This window comes from Oncorhynchus gorbuscha, linkage group LG12, assembly GCF_021184085.1.
Source record: "Oncorhynchus gorbuscha isolate QuinsamMale2020 ecotype Even-year linkage group LG12, OgorEven_v1.0, whole genome shotgun sequence".
NCBI classification, from domain to species: domain Eukaryota; kingdom Metazoa; phylum Chordata; class Actinopteri; order Salmoniformes; family Salmonidae; genus Oncorhynchus; species Oncorhynchus gorbuscha.
In genome coordinates, this window is record NC_060184.1 from 79,494,624 (window position 1) to 79,500,623 (window position 6,000).

Here is a 6,000-nt window from a genome sequence, read left to right on the forward strand (position 1 = left end):
AGCATCACTCTGGTTGTAATTCCAATGGTGTCCACAAGATGGCAGCAGTGTATGTGTAACGTTTCAGACGGAATAACTTGAAGTGTGAGTGAACTACAAGACTTTTAGTGTGAAGTCCCCAGGTACATTTGGGCAAATTGTGAAGGAGACATTTACATTAACATGACATTTTTCTGCAAGAATATCCACAAATCTGTATACTTGGACTTTTTGGATTTAGCTTTTCCAGTATTAGTAGGCATATAATAAGTTCAACATTTGCAAAGCAACCAGTTTTATTAACTTCATAACTCTCCATATTCTTATAATTTTGTCCAAAAGGAAAAGGCTTGCTGTCGCACAAGGTTAGCAGTTACATTTTGCAAGAGATACGGGGTTCTGGTAAAGCCCAGCTCATGAGATATCTAGCTAGCTTTGTTCGAGCCCGAATGGTGCTTATTTGACAAAGTTACAGTCGATCAAGTGAAGATCGCTCGCGTCATTGGCGTGTCAAGAAGGCGTTTGCAACATTCAACATTTGCAAAGCAACCAGTTTTATTAACTTCATAATATCCTTATAATTATTGTCCAAAATGAAAAGGCATGCTGTCGTACAAGTATAGAAGCTACATTCTACAACATATCCATGGTTTCCGGATACTCCCGAAAGGCCCAGCTCATTGGCTATCTAGCTAGCTCTGTTTGACCCCAATTGGTGCTTATTTGACCGAGATACAGTCGTTCAAGTGATGTCCGCCCGCATCATCGGCGTGCCATGAAGACGTTGCTCTCTGACCAAATACGGTGTCCTATAGGATATACTACACCCCTAATGATATAGTGAAGTCCAATTTGGACTCCAGACAAAAAGGACAAAATTCCACTGGTCTAATGTCCATTGCTCATGTTTCTTGGCCCAAGCAAGTCTCTTCTTCTTATTGGTGTCCTTTAGTAGTGGTTTCTTTGCAGGAAATGGACCATGAACATTTCTGAGGCTGGAAAGTCTAATGAACTTATCCTCTGCAGCAGAGTTAACTCTGGGTCTTTCATTCCTGTGGCGGTCCTCATGAGAGCCAGTCTCATCATAGCACTTGATGGTTTTTGCGACTGCACTTGAAGAAACTTTAAAAGTTCTTGAAATGTTCCTTGGACTGTCGTTTCTCTTTGCTTATTTGAGCTGTTCTTGCCAATACGGAATTGGTCTTTTAACAAATAGCCCTGTCTTCTGTATACCACCTCTACCTTGTCACAATACAACTGATTGGCTAAAACACATTAAGAAGGAAAGAAATTGCACAAATAAAATTTTAACCAGGCACGCCTATTAATTTAAATGCATTCCAGGTGACTAACTCATGAAGCTGGTTGAGAGAATGCCAAGAGTGTGCAAAGCTGTCATCAAGGCAAGGGGTGGCTATTTGAAGAATCTGGAAAATAAAATAGATTTTGACTTGCTTAACACTTTTTTGGTTACTACATGATTCCATATGTATTATTTCATAGTTTGGATGTCTTCACACATTTTCTCAATGTAGAAAATAGTAAAAATAAAGAAAAACCCTTGAATGAGTAGGTGTGTAAAACTTTAGACCGGTAGTGTTTCTACCAACATATTGTGGCATCAAACCAGCCTTTTCCAAAGTCTGATGTGTGGTCACTCCTCCTCTCCTCTACTCCTCCCTTCCCTTACCCAACCCTCCCCTCTCCTCTCTTCTCCTCTCCTCCCCTCCCTGACACTCTCCTCTCCTCCTCCCCTCTCCTCCTCTCCTCTCCTCTTCCCCTCTCCTCCTCTCCTCTACTCCTCCCTTCCCTTCCCCAACCCTCCCCTCTCCTCTCTTCTCCTCTCCTCTCCTCCCCTCCATTCCTCCCCTCTCCTCCTCTCCTCTCCTCTCCTCCTCCCCTCTCCTCCTCCCCTCTCCTCCTCTCCTCTACTCCTCCCTTCCCCAACCCTCCTCTCCCCTCTCCTCTCTTCTCCTCCTCCTTTCCACACCTCTGTCCTTCCCCCCTCTCCTCCCCTCCCCAACACTCACATCTCCTCCATTCCCCAACCCTCCCCTCTCCTCCCATCTCCTCCTTTCCCTGCCCCTCTCCTCCTCCTTTCCCCACCTCTCTCCTCCCCCCCTCTCCTCCTCTCCTGGAGGCTGGGTACTTCCAGGAAAACCAGTCATGGTGTCAGGGGAATGAACCCAGCCCTTTTAGGAGAGTTACAGGACACACCTTGGACATCTGTCACACTATATATTATACACAAGTTCTCTGTATGGTCGCGTCCCAAATGGTACCCCATTCCCTATGGGACCTGTTCAAAGGTAGTTCACACCACAATACCAAGCTGTAGTTCACACCACAATAACAAGCTGTAGTTCACAATACCAAGCTGTAGTTCACACCACAATACCAAGCTGTAGTTCACATCACATTACCAAGCTGTAGTTCACATTACCAAGCTGTAGTTCACAATACCAAGCTGTAGTTCACAATACCAAGCTGTAGTTCACACCACAATACCAAGCTGTAGTTCACAATACCAAGCTGTAGTTTTCATTACCAAGCTGTAGTTCACATTACCAAGCTGTAGTTCACATCACAATACCAAGCTGTAGTTCACAATACCAAGCTGTAGTTCACACCACAATACCAAGCTGTAGTTCACACCACAATACCAAGCTGTAGTTCACAATACCAAGCTGTAGTTCACACCACAATACCAAGCTGTAGTTCACAATACCAAGCTGTAGTTCACAATACCAAGCTGTAGTACACAATACCAAGCTGTAGTTCACAATACCAAGCTGTAGTTCACAATACCAAGCTGTAGTTCACAATACCAAGCTGTAGTTCACACCACAATACCAAGCTGTAGTTCACACCACAATACCAAGCTGTAGTTCACAATACCAAGCTGTAGTTCACAATACCAAGCTGTAGTTCACACCACAATACCAAGCTGTAGTTCACATCACATTACCAAGCTGTAGTTCACAATACCAAGCTGTAGTTCACACCACAATACCAAGCTGTAGTTCACAATACCAAGCTGTAGTTCACAATACCAAGCTGTAGTTCACATTACCAAGCTGTAGTTCACAATACCAAGCTGTAGTTCACAATACCAAGCTGTAGTTCACACCACAATACCAAGCTGTAGTTCACATTACCAAGCTGTAGTTCACACCACAATACCAAGCTGTAGTTCACACCACATTACCAAGCTGTAGTTCACAATACCAAGCTGTAGTTCACATTACCAAGCTGTAGTTCACACCACAATACCAAGCTGTAGTTCACACCACAATACCAAGCTGTAGTTCACATTACCAAGCTGTAGTTCACACCACAATACCAAGCTGTAGTTCACACCACATTACCAAGCTGTAGTTCACAATACCAAGCTGTAGTTCACATTACCAAGCTGTAGTTCACACCACAATACCAAGCTGTAGTTCACACCACATTACCAAGCTGTAGTTCACATTACCAAGCTGTAGTTCACAATACCAAGCTGTAGTTCACAATACCAAGCTGTAGTTCACACCACAATACCAAGCTGTAGTTCACATTACCAAGCTGTAGTTCACATTACCAAGCTGTAGTTCACACCACAATACCAAGCTGTAGTTCACAATACCAAGCTGTAGTTCACACCACAATACCAAACTGTAGTTCACAATACCAAGCTGTAGTTCACAATACCAAGCTGTAGTTCACACCACAATACCAAGCTGTAGTTCACACCACAATACCAAGCTGTAGTTCACATTACCAAGCTGTAGTTCACACCACAATACCAAGCTGTAGTTCACAATACCAAGCTGTAGTTCACACCACAATACCAAGCTGTAGTTCACACTACATTACCAAGCTGTAGTTCACAATACCAAGCTGTAGTTCACAATACCAAGCTGTAGTTCACAATACCAAGCTGTAGTTCACACCACAATACCAAGCTGTAGTTCACACCACAATACCAAACTGTAGTTCACAATACCAAGCTGTAGTTCACAATACCAAGCTGTAGTTCACACCACAATACCAAGCTGTAGTTCACACGACAATACCAAGCTGTAGTTCACAATACCAAGCTGTAGTTCACACCACACAATACCAAGCTGTAGTTCACACCACATTACCAAGCTGTAGTTCACAATACCAAGCTGTAGTTCACACCACACAATACCAAGCTGTAGTTCACCCCACAATACCCACACAGACACCCACCCACCCACACCCACCCACCCACACCCTCGCCCACCCCTACCCACACAGACACCCACCCCCTCACCCAGCCCTACCACACAGACACCCACCCATATAGACACCCACCCCTACCACACAGACACCCACCCATACAGACACCCACCCACCGCTACCCACACAGACACCCACCCATACAGACACCCACCCACACCTACCCACACAGACACCTATCCACACAAACACCCACCCTCACCCACCCACCCATCCACACCCTCACCCACCCACACCCACAGACCAACCCACCCACCCACAGACCAACCCACCCACCCACACCCACAGACCAACCCACCCACCCACACCCACAGACCAACCCACCCACTCACACCCACAGACCAACCCACCCACCCTGAACCACAGACCACCCATCCACACACCCACACCCACAGACCAACCCACCCACAGACCAACCCACCCACTCACACCCACAGACCAACCCACCCACTCACACCCACAGACCAACTCACACACCCACCCACACCCACAGACTAACCCACCCACACACCCACACCCACAGACCAACCCACCCACTCACACCCACAGACCAACCCACCCACCCACCCTCACCCACAGACCAACCCACCCACTCACACCCACAGACTAACCCACCCACACACCCACACCCACAGACCAACCCACCCACTCACACCCACAGATCAACCCACCCACCCACTCACACCCACAGACCAACCCACCCACTCACACCCACAGACTAACCCACCCACCCACTCACACCCACAGACCAACCCACCCACCCACTCACACCCACAGACCAACCCACCCACACACCCACACCCACAGACCAACCCACCCACTCACACCCACAGACCAACCCACCCACCCACTCACACCCACAGACCAACCCACCCACTCACACCCACACCCACCCAGTGGTGGAAAGATGACATACTTCACTAAAATTATAGATACCTCAGAAAGAGAAAGTTACAGAAGTGAAGTGAGTCACCCAGTAAAATAATACTTGGTTTTAAATAGCGTTAAGATCATCAATTATTAGCTTTACAGTCCAAGACTTGTAGTCACCTTGACTTTGGGGTCTGGAGTCTAACACAGCTATTATTTTCTTAAGCATGTGCCAACCCTCCAATTATTTATCCGAGCCAAAAGCAACAGGTCTGTCGTCTTGGTGTGAGAGGAGAGATAGTCAGGGGGAGTGAGGGGGAGGGAGAGAGAGAGGAATGGAGAGAGCAGAGAGAGCGCAGAGAGAGAGGAATGAAGAGAGAGCAGAGAGAGAGAGAGCGCGGAATGGAGAGAGAGCAGAGAGAGAGAGAGAGAGGGAGAGCAGAGAGAGGGAGGGAGAGCAGAGAGAGAGAGAGGAATGGAGAGAGCAGAGAGAGTACAGAGAGAGAGAGAGGAATGGAGAGAGAGCAGAGAGAGAGAGAGAGAGAGAGAGAGAGAGAGAGAGGAGAGAGAGAGAGAGGGAGAGCAGAGAGAGGGAGAGCAGAGAGAGAGAGCAGAGAGAAAGAGAGAGAGAAAGTGAGAGCAGAGAGAGAGAGCGCAGAGAGCGCAGAGAGAGAGAGCGCAGAGAGAGAGAGTGCAGAGAGAGAGCGCGCAGGGATAGAGCACCCAGAGAGAGAGAGAGAGAGAGAGAGAGAGAGAGAGAGAGAGAGAGAGAGAGAGAGAGAGAGAGAGAGAGAGCGAGAGAGAGCAGAGAGAGAGAGAGAGAGAGAGAGAGAGCAGAGAGAGACAGAGAGCAGAACGAGAGAGCGCAGAGAGAGTGCAGAGAGAGTGCAGAGAGAGTGCAGA

General features: G+C 47.4%; 1 protein-coding gene across 1 annotated transcript in view; it reads left to right on the forward strand.

Moving 5' to 3' along the window:
* Positions 1 to 6,000, forward strand: part of LOC123991429 (extracellular sulfatase Sulf-1-like) — an 85,129-nt gene that overhangs the window by 19,871 nt on the left and 59,258 nt on the right. The gene's annotated exons all lie outside the window — the stretch shown is intronic.